Source organism: Lepidothrix coronata, unplaced genomic scaffold (assembly GCF_001604755.1).
Source record: "Lepidothrix coronata isolate B3197 unplaced genomic scaffold, Lepidothrix_coronata-1.0 Scaffold150, whole genome shotgun sequence".
Classification (NCBI taxonomy): Eukaryota; Metazoa; Chordata; class Aves; order Passeriformes; family Pipridae; genus Lepidothrix; species Lepidothrix coronata.
Window position 1 is genome coordinate 562,039 of NW_016690330.1, and position 27,883 is coordinate 589,921.

Below are 27,883 nucleotides of genomic sequence, written 5' to 3' on the forward strand. Positions count from 1 at the left end.
GTTTTTCTCTCTCTGTTTTATTCCAATGGGAATTCAACAATACAATCTTAAGTGGAGTCTTCAGACTATACCATTAGCTTATTGAGTAACTGCACCTGCTTTTAAATTTTAATGATACATTTTTAATATGATAAATGTATTATACTTCAATGGGTTTATATGCAGGTTGAATAAACTATGAGTTTTGTTACTCTTCAAATATTACTTTCCAAAGAACATCCTTATAATTGTATAGCTCATCTAGTTGCACATGTTCCTGGTAGTCTTAAAATGACTGTGGTTCTGTACCAGTGAACACAAGCTACTTTTGACTGCAAATGGAAGTTAATTTTTTTGTTAACTTCTGAGCCATACCACTTAGAGTTAGGCTTATAAAGTGTTTGATCTATATGGCTGCTAGGGGAGGAAGAAGAGTTTTTTTCCTGTTGGCTGGTTACAACAGGATTCAGTAAAAAAAAATGCTTCCGACATTTTGTTTGAACTGAGTTGCTGGAAAGTGTTTGGGGTATTCATAAGTATTTTCTTCTACTAGCCAGAAAGTAAAGGAAGGGTTTGAAAAATATCATAAATAGTAGTTACTGATTTTATAGAGAGAAGTGGGTGGCTATAGGGAATGACGAGAATTTTACCTTTTAATATAACTACCAAAGGTACTTGATCACCAAAAGACTGAAGTGCAAGATACAAATATAGGAGTTTGCTCAGGAAATCTATATGTATAAAAGAAAACAGATGTATGTTATTATTTTTATTTTGCTATTTCAAGTAAAGTGTATTTGACTTAAGAAATATTTCCAAATAATTGTTACTGAATGGCTTGCTTGTTTAATACAGAACAAATACACTTTATCACAATTTTCTCCACCCTCCCTTGTCAGATTCATTAGTGGTGACCTAGAATACTCCTTCATGGTTCGAATTAGTTTTTGTACTTTTTGCTGATTTTCAATTGTTGATTCTCTTTTAAGAGTTTTAATAAATATGCTGCAGGGATAAAAGTGCTTACTTCTGGACATTTATCTTCAAGGAATTAAACTGAGACCAGAAGCTCAATCTTGTTTTAGTGTAATGAGTTCCAGTTGTTGTGTTTTAGTATGTTTTAATAAGATTAATTGCCTTTTGCCCTGGCTGATTCTTTCCTTCATTCCTGTGGCTAACAAAGAATGGACAGTCACTGAATTACCTGAGCAAGAAATAATATCTAGTGTAGAAATATTATCCAGCTGGCAAAGAACTAATGTTACTGGTTTACACCAGCCTCCAGGCACAAATGGAGTCAAACATCTGTCACACTGCAGCAATTTTCATCTGGCTAATGGGCTGTTGGCTCTATATGCCAACTAGTGTAACCACAACTTACTTTAAAGTATTTCAGACCACTGCAAGATGATTTTCAGAATAAAACGGTCTTAACCAGGTGTTAGTTGTTGCCCTTTCACTGTTTTCTATCAGTAAAGGATGCAATGGAAAATACTTTGACCTTGGTAGGATTCCTTTCCCTTCCTTTCCTTAGAACAGATATAAGATCCCTGCATAAAACATCTTAATTCATGAATGTCTCCAGTGGTTGAACATTTGGCAGTACTTGCATTTAACTTCTCTTTGAAGTCTACAAGATTAATCATCTCCCAAGTCAAAGCATAAAAGTGACTACAAATGCAATCCCTTTGGTTACAATCAGGCTTTTCATAAGTATATGGTCAGACACTCCATTTGTGGTAGTTTGGTCTAGGCCTTCCTTGGTGACCAGTTTGTAACCAAGGAAGTGCCCAGATTTACCCAGTATTCCCTACAATTTTTACGTAAGCCAGGGTATAAGAAGAAAGGAGGAGTGGCCTTCGCCCTCTCTTTCCTTCCAGCGGCTTTGGAGGTGCAGGTTTCCCTGCTGTTGAGTCTGTCATTGTTGGGGAGTGAGGCCTGGTAAGGCCTTGCGGACCTTGGGAGACGGGGGTTGCCGACAGTCGTTCCAGAGCGACTTTCTGTTGTCCCAAGGAGAGTAGTAAGATACTCTTTTGCTAATTCTTTTAGTTGCTAGATCTTGGGCTACTGATTGATATATATATATATATATTTTATTTTGGTTTTGTTCCTTTTTTCCCCTTCCCCCTTCCCTTTCCCTTGTGAAATTGATTATATGTTTCAATTGTATAATAATAATGGCCAGTCTTCGCGAGCGAAGATTTGGGAAAGGTCATTAACCCTTCGAGCCTGCGCAGTGGATTTTTTTAGGTGAGACTCAGCGTGCGCTGAACTGAGCCCACCCTTTAATCCTGAGGTTCATCTGCCACAACCGAGCAAACTTGGACAGTGGCAGTGAGGGTCTCAGGACGTAGGTTTGTTTAGAGTGACCTTCTCTTAGATGGATTGCCTTATAGGGCTGACGAGCTCCATCTGCCCGGGGGGCTGGGAATCGAACCCGGGTCGCAGCAGTGAGAGTCCTGCACCCTAACCACTAGACCACCAGGGGCCCCCTTTCAATTGTATATAACTGTAATATAAGTGTAAATATATTTATATATATTGTTTTAGCTGTCTCTCTCTTGTTTCGGTTCTCTTGGTTTTTTTTCTCTTCTCTCTTGGTTTGGTGTGGGGGGAGGGGACTTCTTGTGGTGAGGTTTGGAGACTTGGCAGGGAGCCAGCTTCAAACCATACCGCTATTGAATGATGGTGGACAGCAAAATTGCACTCAGTGACACTGATTCACTCCAGCACTTTGGTCATACCTTAGCCCTCATTCCTCTCTCTGCAAATTATGTTTTTCTACTTAAGCTTAGCGGATTAACCCTAAGTCTTTGAGCTGTACACACAAGTGCCACCAAAAATTACAAATTTCTCTAAGTTGTAGCTTCATTCTGAATCACAGCATGAGCAATTTGCAACAGCAGCTGGTCCACTGTGTCTATGATATTGGATTAATTCCCGTCATAAAATGTTCATGGAAATTACGAAGAAGAACATGTGTAGATCATAAGTGTGGGCCTGGTTTGTTCCTGAGAGCTACCTGGTAAAATTTTTCATTATGAACAAAGAAATTAGATTTCACAAACCACTATTTGCGGTTCAAGTTACCTTCTTGCAGGGTTGGAATAAATTGATTTGGGGCAATGAAATCTGTGAGATTAACTCAAATATTCTTCCTTCAAAAGTTTGGATGCAATATCTCTCTGTTTTCCTCCAGCAGCCTTTATATTTTCACACTGTTAATGAATAAGTGCTTAATTGCCACAGCGAATCTGTCTGGGGTTACTTCCCAGCAGTCTCTTGCCAAGACCAGCTGGACTTCTGCTTGTATTCTGCAGCTGATTAGTGGAAGCTGCTAGTGTTAAACATAAATAAATAAGACACCTACACACCAAAGAAAGCATGGAGTTCAAGAAATTGTAGAGTTCCCCTGAAGTCAAATAATTTCCTTCAAATTAGAAAAGTTGACAATGGTTCAATACATAACTCCTGATACATCTATAAGAAATAACCAGCTTTAATCAACCTAAGTGGTTACTGAGTGCTACCATATCCCCCACAGAAATGCAATGCTTTTCTTTGACTTTAAGGAATCAGACTTTTTTTTTTTTTTCCGTCAGTCTTGAAGTGCCACTTTAGAGTAATACAGATATCTGGGTTCTTTTCTGTTTCACAGAAACCAAAACTGTTCAGACTGATTTCTCCCTACAGGGTTGTTTTGGGGGTGTTTTTGTGTCTTAAATATTTAAAGCTTAAACAATCATTTTGATGTGGCTACAAGACACTTAGCTAAAACACTAACATTGCATACCTCAGTTCTCCACTAGATTCAGCTCCATTATTTCTTTTGCATTACATAAGCCCTGGATATCCTTGGGCTTTGTTGGTGTGAGTCATCTACTTGATAAGATACTTTGTTAGAAGTTCAGTTGAAAAGCGTTGGGGACTTTTTGTTTTAAAATTAGGCAGGCCTTTTAAAGGCTAACTACATCAAGGAAGAGAGTACATGAACTACAGGTGTACATCACATACATGATAATTTTAAAGATAACAGCTACATATTAGAGCTACTGATTAAGCTGTAGGTAGATTTCAGTGTAAGTATGTGACTGAACAAAGAAGATACAACGTATCAATACAAGTGCTGATTTATCCCTGACCTGCGCAAGTAAACTGCAGAAGGGCCTACCTGTAATCTTTGAGTTATGTTAGTAGAACACCAATGCTTTCACCAAGAGAAATTCTCTGCTAGGAGATATAAACTATAACAAGTGTCAACGAAGTGTATGTATCTACTGATTTTAAGGCCAAGTGAATGAAAGGAACAGCTTTGATTTCAAAGAAAGAAGTTGCCTTAATGTTTGAATGTGGCCATTATGGAGCTATTTCTCAAGCCCGTTTTCTGGCAGGAAGTGTCCTATAGTTCTCCCTATTATAAGCAGAATGTCTTTTTCATTTTTCCCCAAATGAAAAATGGTGGTTCATCCCACAAACTGTTACTTCCTGTGTAGATATCTAACATGTGGTATTTAAAGAAATATTCCTAAAACTGCAGTCCCTGGTTTCCTGGTTTCTCAGTGGGTTAAAGTATTACTAAATTTTATTTGAAAAATTTTTCTGGATAGCTTGACAGCTTTCCCAGTGGGATGGGGATCCTCAGAATCCTGGCCTTTCTCTACCACAGAGCATTCAAACCCTGGGAGGGACAATGGGATATCCATCTATAATTCTGAAGAAGAAAGGCCAGGAGGGATCCTTTGACAAGTCTTGCAGATTGCCTGACATCCCCTCTGCTAGTTCCTCCCAGACAGACTGGTGTGCCTGTACTACATAGCACTGATGTATGGGTGTGTCTCAGCAGAAAGTATCCAAAATTGTATTAAATCTTCATTATGGTTCTCTATAGCAGTATTTTAACTAAAAGAAAAGTGTTTGAAATGAGATCATGTCTCATCTTTCAAGTAGTAAGGCCAGTTGGGATGGTGTTGGAGGACTACATAAAATGGAAGAATCTGGTCCTGGTCCAGATTTGCCCATTCTGCCTTTCAAGAACAGCCACTGTTGTCTTGTCTTCAGACAGTGCCTATGCTTCATCTGCAAGAGCTAGTGAAGCTGTGCAGAGCCATGGCAGGGCATGAGCTAGAAGTTAAATTGAATGGTGCGTATATGGTGATATAATGTTCAAACTATATTCCTTCTCATCTTTTATTTTGCAATATAAATATTCCCTTCAGTCTGTGACTCTGAGGAAGCATAGATATTGCAGTCTCTGAATTGTATGCTCCATGCCTTTGAGATCAATGGATGCAGGTGCGAAGTCTGTAAGGCACATATTTTTGGAAAGAGCATGTTTTAATGCCTGTGCACCAACATTTCTATCAGAATTTCTCATTCATATGATATTTGGAAAATTTGGATATTTGGTAGTCTTTAAACTGAAATTTAAAAAATGGAAGCTCTATTTGCCAATAAATATTGAAAGTACAGGGGAGATTTCCCATTTTTCTGTGTTTATTAAGAGACCATATTTTTTGAGTATAGATTTTGAAATATAAAAGGTAAGACTATAGGGCTCAATCTTTTAATTTACATTTATACAAAGTGCTTAGTTGTAAGAATGATCACATTTACTCAGTGGCTGGGAAACACGGATGTTGCAGGGTGGCATTGTTGCTTTACATAACTACTTACTTTTACAAGCTCTTGAATTTTCCAGAAAGAGTAACATTTTAAGCTATCATATTAAAAATTGTCCTATTACATTCATCAAAAAATATTTTAAAGTGATATTATTTGAGTTGCTTACTATAAGCATACCTGCTCATATGGTTATGATCACATTTTACCGTAATTTAATCTGTAATTAACAATGAATAATGTCAGATGAGACTAATTCATGTGTAAATTTAGCAACTTAAACCACTAGGTACTTAAAAAAAATCATCTGGCTTCCTTTAGTGGTTTTGATGCTACTGGTGAGATTCTTCTCCACTTTCATTTGTTAGTAACTTCACCTATAGTTACAGTGAAAATGAGAGGTGTCTTTGAAGAGTGATTCATTCCAGCCTAAGATGGGTGTCTAAAACAGATTGGATGAATTATCCTCTAGTAGTGTCTATCCCTTCACAGACTAATGAAGAGATAGATAGCTCTCAACTTTTGATCTTGGAAAGGCAAATAAAAAACCCAAGACTATTGCCAGCAGAATTGCTGACAGGAGGATTCATACTGCTTTTGGAAAATCTGTGAGATCCACAAGCTGAAAGAAGTTTAAAATTGTAAATGGAGTCTGGATGACACACTAAGACTGAGCGCCTGCATTTGGAGTTCTGAATATAGTGGGAAATACTGATTTATACCCAATTGCTATACCTTGTTGCTTCTCTGTGAAAAATTAAGGATGGTCTTTTGGGAAAAGTAAAATATTGAGAACCCATTGTAAGCTTTTTACTGAAAATAAATGGGATATTGGGGAGATCTTCACTTGTTATACTAGTAAATGGTCTATAAGTCACTTAGATCTTACTGGGACTTCTGCCAGTACAATACATCATTCTTTTTAATTAAAATACTAGTTCTACTCAAAAGCACTAAAATCCATCAAAAATTTCAAAAAATCTTGTCCTTGTTAATGTGAAATGGTACTTCACCTGAATCAGAGATGTGATTTTGTCCATGTTATCATCCCAACCAGAAAAGATAATGTTGCATAAGGCATAAGTTTATACATGTCTATTAAAATATATATGAATATATGTTTTATTCAAGATGTATTTAGAAGAACCATATTATCATATTTAAGCAGATTCTTCAATTTTTAAGACTGAGTTATGCAATATTTCTTCCCATAAGCTCACTCTTTAAACAAACAATTTATAAAGCAGTTGTCTTATGAACTGTGTTCTGATAAGTTTGTTTAGACACAACAGTTTTCATAACTGTCACTGCACATTGAGTTTCTTATATTTGCTTTGGACAGCAAACTGCCAACTACCTGCAAACGCTAGCAACTTCATACAATTTGTTTTGGCAAAAGGTCACCATGCAGAAATTTTTCTGTAAGATGTGGCAAGTCAGATTTCATACATACTATCCTCACTGGAAATAAGGCTCGAGATTGTTGTTTCTATAATACCCATCAAAGTTAGAGCAACAAAGAAAGAAATGCTAGTCAGGTTGCTCTACTCTTTCACTATTAAAGTTTACTGCACTGTTTAATTTCTGATCATGTTAAAGTCCCATGTAGCTCCTACAGTTAAATTAGATCTGATCATAGGAAGAGAATGTCAAGTCAGATTTCAATCTCAGTTGCATTCAGAACAATTCCACCAAGTCAATATATTTACTTTTATGTAAATGGTTCAGATTCAGATTCTTATCATTTGGTTTGATTTTTGGAAGGAAAATTTAGGAGTCCACATTGACAACCCATAACCTTTCTTTTATCTGTACATCACTGCAGAAGTGCTGTTTTCTATTCTCTGTTGTTATGGCAGCATGTTTTCCAAGATATCATATTAATCTGTCTCCTACAAATTCTACTGGTTTTTCTTATAAAAAGCCTTGTAGATAGATATGAGATCTATGTCCAGTTTGAGGTGTATCATATTAAAGAGATGGATGCCTTGAACTGCACTCAAAAGCATTCAGATCCCGATACTGACATTTTCGTATTCTCTTGTTCTTCTTTTAAGTTTTATTCCCCAATACTTTACCAGCATTTTTTGAGTCAGAGTTCTGTGTTGTCCAAAATGCTCTACCCACACAAAAACACAAAAATGCATTTGGCAGTCTTGCCCCCAATATAATACTCTTCCCTCCATACTTAAATGTGGGTCTAAAGTAGATTTTAGACCCTTCAGTGAATGCTTTACTGTGCGCAGAGTCAGAAAAAGACACCAGGAACCGACCATATGTGAGTCCAAAATACACTGTAACCCATGGAACAGAGCTTCCCCGGCAATATGGAAAATGATGTTAGCTTACAACAAAATTATGAACCACTTAAACACAAGAGCAGCAAGGCCCTGAGATTTGCTGGTTCAGAAGGAATCAAGAAATCCTCCATATGCACATATTTTAAGTGCATTGATTAGATCATTGTTCTGACACTGACACTGCAGACATTTATAGTCATGAGTTACTTAATGTATAAATGGCACATTGCCCTTAATGACAACATTCACAAACATGCCTTTTTTTTTTTTTTGTGTTCATCTCTCTATTTCAGATACTGAACCGTTTACAACACCAAAGAAGCATAGAACTGGAAGGCAGAGAACAGTAGCCTCAGACCTCCTGGTTAGGGCTCTTTCTGGGAAAGTTGGTAATACAACTTTGAGCTGAGCTTATTAAATGTTAATCAAGTTACCCTTTTGTCTTTGTGTAACAGGCTCGTACTCCTACACCCATTCACAGATGCCTGTTCCCAGTCCCAGTCAGGATTTCTTTCCCCTCAAAGTCAGCACACTCAACATTTCATTTGGCTGTGAAAGCAAAAAACTTGTGAAGGAGTCATAGGACAGGGAAAAGAATTACGTGGAGATGGAAGGAGAAGGTGTTTTGGCCAATGATAAAACAAATGTTTCTGTAAATAGCAAACCCACCTTGGACTTCTACAACTTCCTTTGTCCAGTCAGGCTTCAATCTACTACTTAGGCCAGCAGATGAACTGCTCACTTGACAGTTCTCTAACTAAGAAAGAAATCTTTCAGGGAGAAGGTCAGAGGAATGTATTTTTCTTCGTTGCTTTGAAACTGGTGGCTAGTTGTGCCTACAAGGCAAAATGACAATCCTGACATCATTACTCTGAACCTTCTCAAACTGAAGCAGTGAGTGAGTTAGGACTCTTCTAGTTGCTAAACTGTAAGATGAAATTGCACTTGCCATCAGTAGTATCTAGAAATAAAAGGGTGCATTGTCAATAATTCTTTGTAACAAAGGACACTGACACTGATTTTCTGAGGCAAGTTCTGACTCTGGATTCCCAGTGAACACAAATGAGATTCCCAGCTGACATAAATACTTTTCTGGAGGTATATATGATGTATGTACTCCCCAGCAGTCATGTTGATAGCCATTATTTTGAGTTAGAATTCAAGGATCTAACTGTTAAGATTAAATGATTTGCTCATGGATAGTAACTGTGCTAGAAAAATAAGAACGTAGGTTAGAATTAGTTGTCTTCCTTGTTCTTCCTGTCATTGCATTCCAGAATGAAATATCAAAGTAAACCTTAGAAGCCAAATCCCAGTAGTGCTGGGAGTTATGTCTGTACTGTAAAAGCAACAGAGATGGAACAAACACAGGCTTTCATGAAAGTCTAGGGTGAAGGTTGTATTCCTGGCTCATCGCATCATTTTGTTTCTTCCATTTTTATTTTTTTTTACTTTATGTTTCCACGTCCTTCAAAGGAGCATGTTTTATTGGTTATGTGTTAGGAGTCAGACCAATGTGTTAGGAGTCAGTCCACAAGCTTCTTGTGGACTTGCTGTTCAGGGAAGCAACTTACAATCTTCCACATGCTACTCATAAGATGAGTTACTAGTACTTATTTATAGCAACAGATAAAGCTAAGCTAAGCTGCAAAGTGTGTTGATATTCTTGACTAAAAGGTGCTGCACAAAATGCAAATTACTACTGTTTCTCTTCTCTTCATCATGACACCTCTTGGCTCCAATTTTAACACAGTATTCTCTTCTGTCTCTTCTTACAATTGTGTTATATTGTTCTCCTTGCTCCCTCCTATCACCTCATTTTTCCTTCCACATCAAGAAGCCTTTCTCAGTAATAGTTCTGGCATTTGGGCATAAGGAGTGTGCCCCACTCAGAAACATAATAATATTATATCACTCTAAAATGTAGTTATCTTTGGTTCAGCTCTGGATGTCATTTACAATAGTTCAATAGAATATTCAGTAGAATAGATGATGATGGGTCTGATTCTTTTCACTTGTGTCAGACCTATTCCCATGTAACTCCATTGCCCCCAATAGCATTCAGCTGATCTTAAATGAGTAGTAATGGAATAAATATAGCTGAGCTTTTTTTAAGCATCCATAGCAGATCAAGTGTACCACATCAGTGGACTGCACATTTTTGTCATTAACAGTCAAAACTGTGAGGCCTCTGTGGAACTCTGCAGCCTCTAAAGGCCTATATAAAACACATAAGCACCTAAGATAAAACAATGAAGATATTAATTTATCAAAATTGGGCAAAGAGAATTTGCCAGTTTCAGGGTGTACTGTAAGACCCTATCTACTGCCAAAGCATTTCCATTTTTACAAATAAGGGCACTGCTAATACAACATATTTCCTGTAACTTCTTTCCATGGGGAATAGCTTAGAAACATAGGGGAGCAAGAAAATTCCTGGCGTTGCTTCACAGTTTTCCTGACATAGAGGCACTAACCTGAGCAGGAATAGTGATCCAGATACGAAGATTCTTGCTAGGTTTGCATCAAATTATTTCCAACAGCATTTACTATTTACATAACACTACTAAAATATTTTTAGATGCTCTGTCCAAATGAATTTGTCACTGTGATCTCAGTGAAATCACTTTTTTTTCTTTCCGAAGAAATTTGCAAAAAGTTTTCTAATTCTTAGAGATAGAAGTATAGAGTTCTAAAACTATTAATTACTAAACAGAAAAAAGAAGCAACCTAAGAAATTAGAATTTAAGTAATCAAAATATTCAAAGCCACCTTTTGTTTTTTAATGAAAGACTCCTTGAAACAGTGATAACAATGTGGACTTAGGCTAGAGAGGTCACACTGAACTCACAGAATTTTTTTTAGACATTACTGCCATGGCAGATAAGAGAAATTCAGTGCATGTACTATACTTAGATTTTAAAAAGGCAGCTGACAAGATTCTATACCAGAGATAAATTTCTTAGCTACGGTCATCGAATGACAAGAACAATAGTGTAATGGACAAAACACTGGCATAATAGCAGAACACAAAAAGATACCTGAATATAGATGTTTCATCCTATTAAAGAAGAAAAAGGTGGATTAAATATATAAAATAAGAACAAATTTGAAGACTAGTCCTCTAGATCTCCCAGACTGGATGGTGCGCATGATTACAAAAGGGAAACCAAACATTGAATGAATCAATTTTTGTGCTTACTCCTCAGAGAGCTGAAGGTGTGTAGATCTGTCAAGGATGGTCATACTGATTGAATTTAGATCTGTCGTGCCTGCATTATTGGACCAAGGTAGCACTTATGATGAGAGATAAACAGTTTTTTTAGCAAAGATTAAAAAGTCTTCTAAGCTGTCAGTGATTTTAATGTCTGGCAAACAATGACTAATAGAGGGTGCTTCCAGCTCCCCCTGTGCATCACAGAGAAATGATAGGCATCAGAGTTCTTCCTGGGAGTAAGGAATGAGGAAGAAGAAGTGGGTCTGAGTCAAAGGAAAGCTGAACCACCAAAGCCATGAAGCGAGCAATACGTTTACAAGCAAATTGAGGTACAAACTCTGTATAGTTTCTGGAGCATAGAGTAGGGGGAAAGAAAGTCCGTAGCATGGATGAAAGATTGTCGGACTCCCTGCCTCCAAATGCTACTCTGCAAAGCTCTTCCACTTGGTGTTTGTGCAGGGTGCACTTCTGTACTACGTGTGGCAAGTATTTTCCTGTAAGACATAAGAAAAATCTTGAAACCAAGCATAAATACGAAGCTGTAATGTATATTATTATTAAATGTGAATCAATATGGTATTACACCAGTGCTTCACCAATAAGAAGAATTGCATTAAACTGGTAGCACAGTAAGAGAATGGTTGTATATGGGACAGTGATGGGGAAAGAGGAAGGAGCATCCACAAGTTCAAGGAATAGGTAGGTATGTCTCTTCGTGGAGGAAAAGGTATTGAGGGAAAAAACCCACAGGGCAGATGTATTGGTCTGGATAAGACTGTATGGTATTATGTCTTTATTAACTAGTCCTAAGTGGTAGAGGTTCTGAAAACATGTAAGTAAAAGCATTCTAGGACTACTGTGAAAAATAAAAAGGATAATTATTATAAAAATGGTACTCTCAAAGCTCTCAAAGCATTTTTTATTAAATCAAAATTATACTGATGTAACATTAAGAATGAGATTTTAACTGAAATGTTTAAACCAAAGGTTTCTTCAAGAAACCCTCACACTGTTCCCATGAGTATATGCATAACAATAGATTCTTTCATTGTGTACTGAATTTTTGCATCAGACACTGAATAATAATTATTTTCCACTGTAGCTTCACCCCAGCCTACCTGGAGTTTCACAACACCACAGAAGAAAGCTGCTTTCTGAATAGGCAGCTCCTCAAAGAGGCAGTGATCTACCAGATGCTAAGAGGATACACAGAAACATGAGGGAGGGCTTAAGCCAGTATATAGGAGAGAAACCAGATGTGTGAGAAACATTATACAGACACTGTCAAAAATGAAGAAAGAAATAGCTTGAAGAAGCAGATGGGTGGACAAGGTGACAATAATATCAAATAACAAAACAGACAACAAAATGCCTGGGGGTAGGGGGGTGTGGAAAGGAAAGAAAAATTCACAATACTTAAAGAGATAAAACCAGGTAAATATGAAAATTTTTGAAAGCAATGAGGCACTCATGGGTTTTTCTAAGATGTGTGTATGCAAATTCAAGAAGTATAGTAAAGATGACATCAATAGTAATAATTGTTAGAGCTCTGAATTTATCAGGGTCTCAAACAGGTTAATGACTGTGGTGTACAGCTGCATATAGAGTTATAGCTGGTCTCAAAATGAAAGGTACAAATGCCCAGATCCTTTTAGGTACTGTTTAAAAATTTTAAAAAGAGTTATATACTTACATTGATTCAATCGTAATTGATCTACAGAATCTTAAAAGAGGCATAAAAGCATCCATGCACAAAGCTGTACGATTTTATTGATATTATTCAAACGTTATTGCTATCTTTAGCATTTAGTTCACATCATGCAAAACTCTTGTATAAATAAACCATAGTTAAGTTGATTTGCAGTTGTTATTAGCTGGCAATGTCCGCATTCAGTTTTCAGCGGACCCTAAGGTTCCACTCACAACACTGCAAATTTTTGAATTGATTTTTCGTTTAGGTATTTTCCCTCAAAAATCTCAACAAACAATGGGAGGAAGAAAATGGATACCAGCCTAGAACAGCTTCATTGATAAAATGAACTTGATCTGTGTCTGATAAATCTTGATATTCAGGCAAGGTGAGTGTTTCAATAGCTTTTTCTATGGCTTTACATTTAATTTGCATGAATTAAAATAATTGACCAAGTACAGAGTATATTAGAATCCAAGCTACTATGTCTTAACATCTTTCGGTAGTATTAGAAAAGGGATCTGTCTAAAGGAAATTCACCTCTTTACAGTAGGTCAGTAGCCACGGAAAATTTCAAAATGAACAAAAAGTAGGCAACAACATGGAAGAAAAAGAACAGTAAGACTAAACAAAAGAAGTTAAAAGGTTGGTTGATTTGCTTTCTTGCACAGTTCCTACACTAATTTTTAGCAGAGTGACTTGTGAGTTATGTTGTTGTAAAAGAAAGGAGAAAACAGGATAAAGTTAGGATAAATTGACTAATAGGAGCAAGACATCAGTGAAAGAAACAGTAAGGCCTCAAAAAGATAGTGAAAGTAATTTATTGACAGCCTAGGTAAGCATTGCTAAAAATTTTAATGAATTCTGAGCCTCAGTGTTCACAGAGGAGGATTGGGAACAGATGCCAGAAACAGACATAAATTTAACAGCAGAGGTGGAAAGCATACTGAAGAAACTCAAGATCGTGCCAGAAGAGGTGACCTAGAAATTAGGACATTTAAAGACTGACAAAACTAAAGGACCAGAAGGTACACATTTGATGAAGCGTCCCAGAAGAGATAGGGAAACCTTTAGGAAGTTTATTTATAATCTCTTTGGAACTGAAAAGGGCAAAGTAGCACATATTTAAGAAGTGATCTAGCTAAAATCTAGAAAGCTTGACTTGTAAGATGAAAGGTGAACCAAATACTTTGAAAGATAAAGATATCAATTAACTACATGGATTTTCTAAAGCTGTACAAGGCCATGAGCGTGAATTTCAGAATTACTCAGAAGTACATTTCTACCTTAAAACCATATGAATGATTATTTATCTAACAATACCTTTAAGTTCTGTATTTCCTAAGCTTGGTGCTTTTCCCCTGTTAATGAGCTCTATAACAGGTGATCATTACTAATGTACATAAACATTGGAGACTTTGCTATACAATTCTAACAATATGAAGACATTGAAAGCATTGGATCATGTACTTTGAGAGAAAAAAAATCTGTAGCATGTCAAAGAGAATTAATAATGAAACTGAACCTAAAAATATAGAACAAAAAAAAAAAAAAACGACAAACCAAACAAACAAAAAAAAAGGAATGAGAGCAAAATGTAAGCTTTACTCCTTCCCCTCTCTGAAGAAGTACTACCATTTGTTTGAGATTTTGTGACCCTGGCAGGACTGGGTTCTCCACAGTTCAAGAAAGAGGTGGAGAGGTGTACTGGAAAGAATTCAGATAAAGACCACAAAGATGATCAAAAGGCTGGGGAACCTGTCTTATGAGAAAAGACTGAAGGAGTTCAATCTTTTCTTCTTGGTGAATAGAAGATGCAGGGTGATATTTTCATGGTATTCTAGTACTTAAAGGGCAGCTACAAAGAAGATGGAGGTTCTATCTTCACAAAGAACGACACAGAGAAGATAAGAAGCAACAACTTCAAGTTTCCTTAGGAGAGGTTTCATCTTGATACAAGAAAGAAATTTTTTATGATGAGAACAATGAGTGAAGTCCTCACTCCTGGAAGTGTAATTAGGCAGGATGCTAAGTAATCTCATCTAGGCTCCCTTTCCCGTGAAAGGTTGGACCAGATGATCTTTCAGTATCCCTTAAAACCTGAGTTGTTCTGTAATTCTATTCTGTCATGAATTGGTTCATTTGCCATGTCCTTTGGTGGGTTATGGAAAAGTGCACTCTTTTGGTAATACTGAGAAAATGCTCACTAATACACATAGCCATATATTCTCTGTTCTGAGATGCATTTGGTATTCCAGGGACTTATCTGTGTCACTGCTTCTGGCCATCTGCTTTTCTAAGGTCGAATCTGACATTGCCAGGCATTTTCTCTGCAGTCCAGAATGTCCTAGCCCTGCACCGCTCACCTACAGGATGCTTGAAATGGCTGCAGTTTCCAGTCCACAACTCTCCTTGCTTGACAGCCTTTCTTTAAAAACATAAATCTGACCCAGCATATGATTTCTAAAACTCGGACAATATGAAGTTTCCACTCATTCCTGATTTTATCAAAGGATTTTCCTGTGATATAATCCTCTAATCCAGCAGACTTATGAACTTAATTAAATTCAACAAAAAGAAACTATGACAACTACAGAATTGAGATAGTTTGCTTAGTTTGCAAAAAAAGGTTTAAAGAAATTCAAATGGATTAGGCAAAAACTATAGAAAAATTATCTCTTGAGTTCCTAGCAAAGGTTTTTCAGAGAACTCAAGAGAAGTTTGCTGCAGGCCTGGTGATCTATGGTACTGACAGTATGTTACATTAATGTCCCAAGGATTGACATATATATGTTATAAAGGGTAGTTATAAGTTGTAACAGTTGTGAATGAGGGAAATATCAGACAAGTATAAGGCCAAAGTAACACTAATAAGACATATTTTATTCACCTTATATAAAAGTAACCTGAAACACAGAATGTGCAGTAACAGGCTGAAATTTGATGACTGCACAAAACTTGAAAATAAGTCAAAATGAATAAGGTGGACACTAAAATAAAGAGCAGTTGAAAAGGCTAAGACCAAGGACAGATATATGGTTATGACATAATACAGAAAAATATAAGAGAAAGACACTGAAGATGAAAAGAAAGATTTTCAATTTTCAAACAGCAATACAGAAAATCTAGATGTAGGGAATATATCACGTAAACCTTTGACCCATTGCTTATAAGCAGTAAATTGTAAGAAACTGAAATTAGAGCCACATAAGAAGGCTCAGGAAATTGAGTGGGAATTATTTGACTGATGTAAAGATATGACCAGCAAAATAGTGCTTTATTGGGCATAAACCTCAAAACTAAAGGGTTAAAAATATCAAATAAGAACATTTTGATAAGGACTCAGTTCTTTCTTTGGAGAGATTTCATTGAAATTAACAGGTTTCTTCATATATCTACATTAAAAAAAAATAAAAGTGCCCCAAAAAATTAGCTTTCACTTGTTTTTAGTTATCATTCTGATTACTTTGACCAATACCTCAGGTAGTTTATGATAGCATACTGTTCAATTCTGTGAATGTAAATTCACTGAAGTTCACCTTCTGGGAAAAAAAATGCTTGCCAAAATGCCCAGAACAAACGGATAGTCTTTTGGTAAACAGTTGCAGTCAACCTCCTGCCTAATCCACCCAAACTGTTATCACTGTATTTTTGTTGTAGGTCTCCTGCCACGTTGTTCTTTATCAAGAGGTATGCTCAGTTCTGGAACTGCTGCACCAAAGACTAGATTTTCTAAGATCAGAGCAATTCTGCCTTCAGTCTGAGAAGCAGAGCTGAGATCTCTCAGCAGTGGTCAGGAAGGTAGGGAAAGATTTCTCTCTCTGTGGCTGATTCTTTCTCTGAAAGTTTCTGGCCTGCTTTCTCCTATAATGTTTCTGAGTCCACAGAGCCTCAGAACAGCTCATCTTCTGGTTGCCAACTATGTAGCTTCCTCTGAAATCCTTTTCTATATATCTGCTTTATTACCTCAACAGTGAATGTGAGGTTTACACTTCTGTTTGATTTCACTGAGATTATCTTGTGGGCTGGTGGGAGCATCTGATATACATAGCCCAGTACAGCTTCAGTGACAACGGATATTGAGAAATCTGAGATACTCAGCAAGTCCTTCCCCTGAGTCTTCACTGGCAGTCAGGCTTCCCACATCTCTCAAGTCCCTGAACCTCCAGACTGGGGTTGGGGGAAAGAAGTAAACAAAGAGCAGTTTGAGACCATCTGGTGGAAGTGAAAAGGCACAAGTCTCTGGGTCCTGATGTATCAGAGGGTCCTGAGGGAACTGGCTGATGTGATTGAAAAGTCACACTTCATCCAATTTGTAAAGTCATGGTGATCAGGTGCAGCTTGGAAAAAGGGAAACTTCCCTTCTATTTTTAAAAGTAGGATAAAGGAAGACCTAGGGAATTACAGGGTGGTGAGCCTCGCCTCTCTTCCTGAGAGGACCATGGAACATAACCTTGTGGAAGCAATATTAGTGCACATACAACACAAGGAAGTGATCTGAGACCACCAACACAGCTTCACTAAGGGCAAATTGTGCCTGACCAACACGCTGCCTTCTATGATGGAGTGACTGCAACGGTCAAAAAGGGAAGACTGATCAATGTCATCTACCTAGATTTCTGTAAGACATTTGACACAGTCCCACATGACATCCTTAACACCAAATTGGACACCTGTGTTTGAAGGGTGGCCTATTGGGTGGATAAGGAATTAGCTGTATGGGTGCAGCCAGAGAGATATGGTCAATGTCTCTATGTCTAGGTGGAGGACAGTGAACAAATGGTGACTGTCGGGGCTCTGTCCTGGGACTGGTGCTCTTTAAAATCTTTATCAGTGACATAGACAATGAGATTGTGTGCACCCTCAGCAAGTTTGCAAATGACACAGAGCTGAGCAGCACAGTAGACACAACAGAAAGAAGGTGTGCCATCCAGAGAGACCTGAGAATTGGGCCCATGAGAACCTCATGAGGTTCAACAAGCCCAGGTGCAAAGTGCTGCTGTGGTAATCCCAGACACAAGTACAGACTGTAAGAAGTCATTGACAGCAACCCTGAGGAGAAGGTGGATGAAAAGATGGCAAAGTGTGTTTGCAGACTTCAGCAGTGTTTCTCCCCCTCTACTCTGCCCTCATGAGACCCCACCTGGACTACAGCTCTGGGGTCCTTAGCATAAGAAAGATGTGGACCTGTTAGCGTGGGTATAGAGGAGGGTCACAAAGATAATGATAGTACTTGACCACCTCTCCTACAAAGATAGGCTGGGAGAGCTGGGGTTGTTCAGCATGGAGAAGAGAAGGTTCTGGGGAGATCTCATTGTTTTCCAGCACTTAAAGGGGGCTTATAAAAAAGGGAGATTCACTTTTTGCATGGGCAGATAGTAATCAGGCAAGGAGGAACATTTTTAAGCTAAAAGAGGAAAGATTTCGTTTAAATATTAGGAGAAAAATTCTCTAATACCAGGGTGGTGAGACACTGGAACAGGCTGCCCAGGGAATTTGTGGATGCCCCATCCCAGAAGATGTTCAAGGCCTGGTCGGATGGTGCCCAGAGCAACATGATCTAGTGAGTGGCATCCCTGCCCATGATAGAGGGAGCTGAAACTAGATGATCCCTTCCAACCCAAACTGTTCTATGATTCTATGATCCACAGTTGAACCCTTATACGCAATGAGCTCAACACCTGGGTGAGAATGTGGCTGGTTGTTCCTGATTCTTGTGCCCATCTTCAGATATCTCATGTTGTCATGTACACACAGAAGGATATAAACACAGTGGGATATAAACAACATGAAAATCCTGGGTTGGGTCCAAACTATCCTCACTTATCTGCATGTTTCCCACATGAGCATATGATTTACCAGTAAGTAGTTCAGTTAACTTCAACGTAACATAAAGAAAATGTAAAGTCATTAGAAGCACTGAACATTTGGCAGGTTTTTTTAATGCTTTAACTATAATTAATAAGTGTGGTAACAGGTTTTTGTGAAATGGTACAGCAGACAACATAGAGAAAAGAGTGGATTTTTTTTTGAGAGAGAGAGAGTTCTGCTTTTTATAGTAATTGGGATATAAACACCTAAAATCAGGATTTTATACTAAAAGGGCAAGCTAACCTTACTAATGGTGATTACTCACTGTATAATAGAAAAGGAAATAAAAGCTTTTTTATAAAATGTACCAAATCCTAAGAGTGCTGTTAAACTCATTAAAGAAAAAATGAAGTTTGAGAAACTGGTCTTATTTTTTTTCACTCCCAGTAGAGTTCATTTCTACTTCAACAACTAAGCCAAGGTCACATTTAACTCACTTCAATTTCACCCAGTGCACAAGCTAATGTCAATAGTACAGCTGCCATGCAGAGCTAAAGACTGATGGTTAGACAAAGCCATTTACACAAGGCTGGGTCTTTCATCTTCTCTCAGCTAGTGACATAAGAAAGCACTGAGGTTATTCTCAACTAGAGAGTAAAACTGGCATATTAGAAAAAATGTTATTCTCCTTAGCTGTCACACAAAGGATCTGAAGAAATGTAGAAATGTTTTTTTCCTTGGTCATCTAGGGAGATCACAAAGTGACTCTAATAGCCTTCACTCTGAAATTTTCACATGGTTTAAGTGATTGCCAAGTCTGATATTTTCCATTTACACTTCATTGCCATCAGAAAAAGAAAAAAAATCAATATACCTACCTACTCAAGTGTGTCACAGGATGAGCTTATAAAAGAAGACATCAGTCTTTTTAGGGCATGAAAAATATACTTATTCAAATATATCTTATTTAAAATGACATAAATTGCAGTGGTTAGTCAAGATTCGATTTCCTCTGAAATATAAGACTTAAAATATTCCCTGACTTGCCAAGGAATAAGAATCCTTCAAACTGTTGATATGTACAAATGTACTCGTTTTCTCTTGTAAGTTATACCTGCCACAGTGTACCAATATGAGTGACTACCTTTAGGATTTTTAAAGGGAAGGTGAGATTTAACATATTATCACATTTCTCTGAGAAGCTACAAATAACTGGAACTTTGCCAAAACATGGGAACATAGCTTTTTTTTTTTTATTATTTCAGTCATACTATGTGTATGAATTTGAGTTGCAGCTTGTTGGCCCTAATATGATTCCACATGATGTCATGCTGTTCTAACAAGCTCAACCACCCTAAGCAGAACTCTCTTCCCCTTGCATGCTACAGCTCTTACATATTTTGTCTGTCCTGTTAAAGATTTCTAGCAATTTCCATACAACAATATGCAATGCCTTTGTTTCAGATTAATAAAATATCACAGGTACAATGGAATTGTCTTGTCAAAGATTTGACTGCTTGGCCACTGTCAAGAACATTTGACAAGTGAGAGCCAAATTTGTCCCTGACTGTTTTGCTCTCAATGGAAGTTGACAGGTCATCATTCAACTTATGATGTCGTTTCAACCCCATTATCGTTTTTACCTTGTTTTAGCACCTCTCTCTGGCAAAGGTAGTGAGTAAGATATTGAAGAACTGAGGTGGTATTTCAGGCTATCTGCCAGCAAGTGCTGAATAATAATGGAATTTATTTGCTTGCAAACTGAGCAATTGAATTTAGACTTTGAGGGGGTCACCTCTGTGATTTGTCCCATCCCCAGCTGGTCAATCATCTAAAAAGGCAGAATTACCAGGGTCAATTGCGAAACTCTTTCCCCTATGTGGTAGCACAACATACCAACCATACAACTACTAGGCCATCCCCCACAGTTACAAGTATTTCAAGGTCAATTTATCAATTTAACAGCTTCATCTTCTTAATCACTAAACTTCTGTCTCTTTGAGCTTGTGCTGAAAGACTGGGGCTGCTAATTAAAATGGAGCTTTACTAGCAAGTACACAAATTAGATCCTGTCAGTAAGTTTATTCTAACTATTGGTCATTTCTAAATGCCTTTTTAATCCCCTAATTTTTACATTAAAATTCAAAAGCCTAACAATCTTAATCACCCCTACATCAAATTCATCATTAAGAACAGGAAGCCAGATGGTATAATTTTGATTTACCGGACTTCAGCGTGAATTAATGTACTGAGTGCCGATAATGAATACATCAAACCTGATATTGCAGAAACCTATGAATCTGGCATGTTAAATTAATAACACACTTTGCACAATGAAAGCATGTAAGCTCATATAAAACTGAGGAGTAATGGTCCCTTTTATTTTAAATGGTCTTTATTAGCCTGCAGTTTTGACTCCTAAAAAAAAAGATATGAACATAGTGCTTAAGAAAGTTCTGTCTGTTTCCTATCTGTTCTTCTTTTTATGTAGACACGAAGTCGAATGAAAATAAAAATCCACCTCATTGAAAACTTTATATTTGTGAAAGATATATTGGTGAAGAAAGGGCCCCAGTGAGTTGCCTAAATCCATAAAATATGTTTTGAAATTATGGTTAAAAATTTGACAGGCATACTGAAATACACTTACCCCAAAAAGTTGTAGTACAGTGTTGTTGTTTGTAAAATTCTATTATTTCTAATGTGTATTGCTTCTTGTTCCAATATACCTATAGTGAATGCGAAGCTGAATAACATTTTGTTAAAACAGAGCATCAGGAATTGGTTTTACTGAAGAACAGAGGAATCATACATTTGGAAATAGTTGCTATAAAAAGAAGTACTAGGTAGGTAAAGAACCATGTTTACCACATTTTCTGATTATCTAGCTATTATATAGCATGGAGATGGCATAGAGGTTAACATTTTTGGAAGAAAATTGATCGATATCAAATTTGAGCCAGGGAGTAGCTTGTGTTCTAGCAGTGAGAGATTACACAGAGCTGAAATTACTTAAATATGTCACTTCTGAACAGATAATTTCACATTTACTTAGTGTAAATTAAAAAATATGTCAGTCGTTACATATTCTTGTAGACCTATAAATACAAGGATCCCACCTAATTCCTACTCACACCAAAGACAAAATTGCTTTCAATTTTAGTGATAGCAGGATCTGGCTCAAATACTTAAGTGTAAGATCTGCAGCTTCCTTTTCAAATATATAGTGGTAACACAAAGAGAAGTAGTTTCACCAGTCTGAATTCTAGCTCCGAAGTGTGGCTGCATTTTATAACTTCTAAATGAAATACAGTTTGAAATATTTTTACACTGAATGATCTAAAATATACAAATGTAGGCCTATAGACCATAAGCCAGAAAGGCAGGATGAGACTGGTCTCTGTTTTGGAAACCACAGATTGTATGCTATAAAAGGATTTAGAGAGTTAGAAGATGCCTAGTCCAGGCCTAATCAGGATAAAGCTGACTGGAAAAGTTAACATGAGCATAAACATTTCCCTGGGTTTATTCTGTCTCTCAATTTCCACACAGAAAGCTAATGTTTCAACTGTCTCGGTGTAGCTGTAGGAAATATATTCCAATAGTGAGGGTAGGCTGCTAATACCAGGGAAGACATTGCAAACCTGAATTAGATGCTACTTTCCAGCTAGTTTTCCTTATTGCATGAGTGCGTTCTTGCACTTACCAGTACGGCATACAATTTATACTGCCTAGAGATAAACTGATAAGATTGATTCCTAAACAAAACAAGGGATGCATTATGAATTTTTCTAGAGAAGATATAAAAAACCTCTTATGCGTCTTCTTTATATATTTAGTGTTTTTACTCTTCAAAGAAGTAGTACTTTACTAATATTTGGGGAGGGAGAAAAAAGGTAGTTGTTTCCAAAAAAAGAAATTTATATACAAACCATTCTAACAACTTGGATAGAAAAAGCCTGTTGTTCCTGGGTGGAAATGTTTCTCACTCTTAAATCTCTAGCTGAAGTTCATTTGACAAACCTATTATAAAATGAATAAATGTAGCTCTGTGTGATTTGTCCATTGTCAACATGTTAACACAATTTATTTGAAGGTAGATTGATGAAGGGTGGCTGAAGGAGTTTACTCTCCTGAGTTAAAGAATAGAAAACCCTTTTTCCTTAGCATTTCTTTTTTTCTTAGAAGTTCACAAGAGTAGATATACAATTATCCTCGACTTGCTGATGCAAAGGAACAGAGCATTTAGTTTCTTGTCACTGTCTCTGAAATTCCTAAAGGTACAATTAGCATTTCATTTGACATAATGTTGAAAGGTTCATAGATTGATCTTCCCTAAAATGCAGGAAGAATTTTTTGAAATGCAAATTTTGACATTTATTAACTTTTATTCCAGATCTGTTTATAGACTGTAAAACTGTGCATACATTTAACTCAAAGAAGCTAAAAGGACAATGTTTAGGTGGATACTCTGTGTTATAATAAAAGTCTATTTTATTGTTTCAACAATGAAATTTTTATTATCAGAGATTTATGATATCAGCACAGCAGTTTTTACTGCATGATTCACAGTGTTTTTATAGATGTATATTCAACAAAACAAGGAGAGAAATTGTACTGCAGTGCTCTCTCTCAGGAGTGCATTTCCCCATTGAAATAATGTCAGCAGTTTTCCACCTTCAAAGCCCTATGTTTTCAAATCAATTAACAATTCTAATTGTGCTGGAACAGTTGTTCACTTAGCTTGGCAAATGGGACAGGAAACATTATTTCCTTTCTTTGCCTAAAACGAAGACTTTAATCTTCTGAACCATATTTAACATATAAAAAACACACAACTGAAAAGTTAGGCAGTTTGGAAACTCACTCAGTTGTAAATATTGTTTTTCTCCGTGTTCAGATCTTGGTAGAAGAAAGGAGCAAGAGCACTACAGTTTCCGCTCTGGGCCAGCAAACCGTCTTAGAATTCATTCTGAATATTTCAGGTGAGATTTGTATCTATCTGGACAGCTGTAAGAGTTACTGCTTTTGCAAGATGGTAAAACAAACACTGATTCTGACCGAACAAGTGATACCAGAATACAGATCTGTATCATGTTACGCAGGTCTGACATAAAGTAAGTAATGCAACATGCCAGAACCAAGACTTAAAGGTCAAAATTACATTCCATTTTATTTATATATGTGTATATTGTGTGCTTGGGTAGGGGCATATCAAAAGACATAATTACTTTGTCTTCGTACAGAGACTAACATCCAACAGTTAAAATAAATGTGCCTGTTTCTTCTGCAAACCCCAAAGTGATTTACCAGATGGGCAAAATAATATTACTCCATTTAACAAATGGAACAATCTTGTGGTACAATGCAGAATCATGTAACAAGCCCATTTTAGGATTAAAGATAGTGCTTCATACTGAACAAAATGCGCTAGCAAAATAAAAGTAAAAATATGGATTTAAGGCTTTATCTTTGCATAGCACACTTGCATTACTCAATAGGTCATGAAGTGAGTAATAATGTCTATTATTCATATCAAGAGAAGTACTTGGTACAGATTATCTGTATGAAGGATCTGGTGAGCATTAACATATGTATTCACCTCAGTCCTAGCCTTGTGTAAGGATTTGTCAAGAATATGGTAATACTCTGTGTATGTAATTCTTGGATGGTCAGAACACCGTTTTTACCACAACTGCCTTAAACAGTCCAATCTAAGGAGTCTTCACATGCATAGCATTGTTGGAAATACTTTTTTAATATGATACCTATTCAGATCTATTCCAAGAAAGAGATAGACTTCCATGGCTGTTGTGGGTTTTTGTTCTTTTACAGTTTCACTGTCATTTAAATGTCTTCACTATTTATTTCTTTGCTTGTGTGATTGTGATTTTAGACAGGAGATCAAAGTAAAAATGGTAGCAAACTTTTAGGAGTTAATTAGAAATTCAGGGTCTAGAGCTGAACTTATTTGAGTACACAAAGATTAAAAGTTTTTCCCACCCCTTCCTTTGTTTAACACTGATGCAATTGTTCTACATCCTCATGACTAAATATCTCACTGCTGAGATAGACACTTTTTTATTGCATAATTTTAATTTTTCACTGATGAGGAAGGTGTCTCATTTGTTGCATCTCCTAGAGGAATGGGATCACAGAAAGATTTGTCCTGGTATAATTTTTAGGTTTCTGATTCAGAGCCTGAAACTTGACTCAAGACAGGGTGAAACTCATCAGAAACTGTATTCCCTGGGGGTAGTGAAGAAAAGGCTGCAAGAAATAAGTGGATAATGGTCAGTACCTAACTACCATTCATGAAATTATAATAGTACTTGACATGGATTTAGTTCTTTTTGTCTTCCTTATTATCGTACACCTCTTTGCATCAGCTTGGTATCAGTTCCTTATTTTGTAAATGATGATTTAAGCTAGGCATTATTCAGGGTATTTAGTCACAGTGACTACAGCATCTAAATTCAAGAAAGCTGCCAAATCTTCACTTTTTCTGTCCTCTCAGTGGTGATGAGTAGTCATAACACCAAAACTAGGTAGTGATAGGAGACAGTATTAATGCGATTTGCTCAATGATTTTGTCTAAGCTGATAACAGAGATTACAGTAGAATGTGGATATGTGTGTGCCACTGCAGATGCATAGACACATTTCACCACATGTGAATATATTTTTAGAGCAGTGCAATTTCTAAGATTAGGTCTAGACACCTAAACTGAGACTTAGAGGGAAATTAGATCAAAACAGCACTCTTGGAAATATTTGTTGCTCAATGGGCACTTTGATTTACCACTTTCCAAGAACAGCAGGAGACACACTGTGATGCCCTAGTTCTTGCCTAATATTCCTTTCCATTTCAGAAATGGACCCTTTCTCTATTTAAGCTTTGTTGGGACTCCATGCAGTTTTTCGTACTCATTTTCTCCCAGCACTATCAAGATCCCTAAAAAATACAAAGCAAATCTTTCTCTCTCTCCCTGAAAAAGAGTGATGTTCTATTTTTTTCCCATGTTTACTGGCTAGAACATCCATATAGGCAGTCCCTGTTCCTTTACATTGTCCCAGGAGAAGGTCCTAGTTGCTAGAACAGTAGCAGTTATGAACGCCTCCACTGAGTGTGAATGTTTAGGGCACCCATTTCAGGGGGAGAGTCCTGTATTTCTTGTCCCTACTTGTGTAATCACGTTGCTGAGCTTTGCATTCAACAATCATTGGCTTATATGCCAAAATGACATATATTTTCAGGGACAGAACCTAAAATCACTGAGCAGCCAGCATCACCAGACTAGAAAGCCATATTCCCAGTTTACTTTTCCTTTCTGGCCCAATGAATCTCAAATCCGTCTTGTCACAGTAAGTGTATCTTTATAACCAGGTTAAAACAAGAGTAGTTTCTTCCAAAATGTGCTTAGCTTTCAAAGCTGAAGCATAAAAATATTTGTGTCCCAAAAGCATATTTTTTCCCAATTTCTGACAAATGATATAATACATTCTGTTATCCCATTTTACAAATGTTGTTTTTCTCTTGCATATTTTCTTAGGGAGAACGAGCAATGCTCTTTCCCCAGAGTAGTGGGGGGAGCATTCTCTAAATAAAAGATAACAGCAGAGCAGGCTTCAGCACCAAATCCTTGTTGTCCACACTGCTTAACTCCTAGTTCATACTCTTCCTATGCTGACTGCAGGGCAAATCTCTCCTCTAGAGGAGACTAGTCCTAAGGAGTATAAAATCTGCCAGTCAGAGCCTTTTGACCTCAAAGAGAGAGGTCAGAGACTGGTCTCTGGCCCATTTTTATTTACTCATGTAGATACACCCAAATTGGCTGCAGTGCTTCACTCTGAGAAACAAGTTTGAGAAGTGTGCTGTCGATGGCTACACAGACATATCTTTTTCTTTTAATAGGAAGTAAAGAGATCATTAAATTCTTGGGGGAAAAAATATGGAGGAGCTTTCCTTCAAAAATCATTTTTGCGGTGTGGATTCCTAGGTAGCGAAGTGCCTTTCCAAAGATGCCAGGAAGGCATCTCAAAGAAGGCATGCGATTTTAGCTAACCTTTGCCACTGGTGTTTCTCATTTAACCAATTTTAAGTGTTGTGGGTATTTCCCTTTGAGACAGAAAAGTATCTTGGGTACCTAATGTGATGTTACAATTTCTGTTCTAGAGGTACTGCCTAAGGTTAGGGACAATGATATCTGTCTCTGTCATTTACCAAACTTAAACCTTGTCACAGTTTGATCCTGAAAAGAACTCCTTGATCTGGAAGCTGCAGCTTGTATGGAACCTGCCTCTCATTTGCACTTCTGGAGAAGAATGAGCATAGCTCCCGCTATGCTGCAAGGCTTATTCGCTTTGTGGTCAATTCTCAAATGTCTGTGAGAAGATTATCTGGGTTATGTATTATATGTGTCATGCTTTAAAAAAAAAAGGAAATTCTTTTCTAACCTCATTCCATGCTTATAGTCTTGTTCTTAAAAGGTAAATATACTAAACAGAATGTGCTAGCATTTACTGTATGTGTGTGGGTTTTATGTGTTTAACTTTATTTGGGTGCCCTGTCCCCTCCTCTCACTGTTCTTGGAGAGTTGGCAGCATATATGCTTGAAATCTGTTGCTATAGAGTTATACAGGGTTTGGTTTTTGTCTAAAATACTGTGAACACCTACAATACAATAAAAGCGGTCATTGTGATTTAGGATGGCTTATTCTTGGCCACTCTTTGTCCTTTCCACTGTGTAATTCATTCCTGCTATTCTCTTTTTTTTTCCTAATTTTTGTACCTGTGAGCAATTGATTTCTTTTGATAGGAGGTTTGATTGATGCTGTCTTGGCTAGATATCTGAGCTTTTTGAATTTTGTTTCAGTGGTTTTAGTGCTTTGTACTGTGTAATTGTGTAACACTTAAATATTACAAGTGCCTGAGACAAGACTAAATAAATAAAATTAAGTGTTGTGTGAAATGTTATCCTCTTTTGTTTTTCTTCATATATTTAGATTTATTTAATTAATAGCTTGCATTTTTTGTCTGATACTTGTTAGATAGTTAGCATAATAATAACTTCAGGATTTCTATCCTGAATTTTTTTTTAATTTTATACAAAGTATTGTATGACACTTATTCCAACCTAGTAGATTATTTTTCCTGTCATTTATTTATTATAGTTCAATGTAACTGAGATACACTTCATAATAATAGGAAGATAACATATTTATTGTTCTTATTTTAATCCTTCAGCTTTATCTTAAGATATGAATT

At 36.9% G+C, this 27,883-nt stretch overlaps 1 long non-coding RNA gene across 5 annotated transcripts in view; it reads left to right on the top strand.

The window, feature by feature from the left end:
• The first annotated feature begins 1,892 nt into the window (after nt 1-1,892).
• Nucleotides 1,893-27,883, top strand: part of LOC108504025 — a 43,147-nt gene continuing 17,156 nt past the window's right edge. Inside the window, exons 1-7 of one of the 5 annotated variants that reach the window (XR_001876966.1) lie at nt 1,893-1,999; nt 8,192-8,287; nt 13,074-13,193; nt 16,466-16,606; nt 21,352-21,462; nt 23,517-23,601; nt 26,861-27,467. This is a non-coding gene — a long non-coding RNA (uncharacterized LOC108504025). Of the gene's footprint in view, nt 2,000-8,191; nt 8,288-11,660; nt 12,448-13,073; nt 13,194-16,465; nt 16,607-21,351; nt 21,463-23,516; nt 23,602-24,801; nt 24,908-26,860; nt 27,468-27,883 lie in introns of those variants that run through there. The other 4 variants (XR_001876965.1, XR_001876967.1, XR_001876968.1 and 1 more) reach the window with 4 other exon arrangements.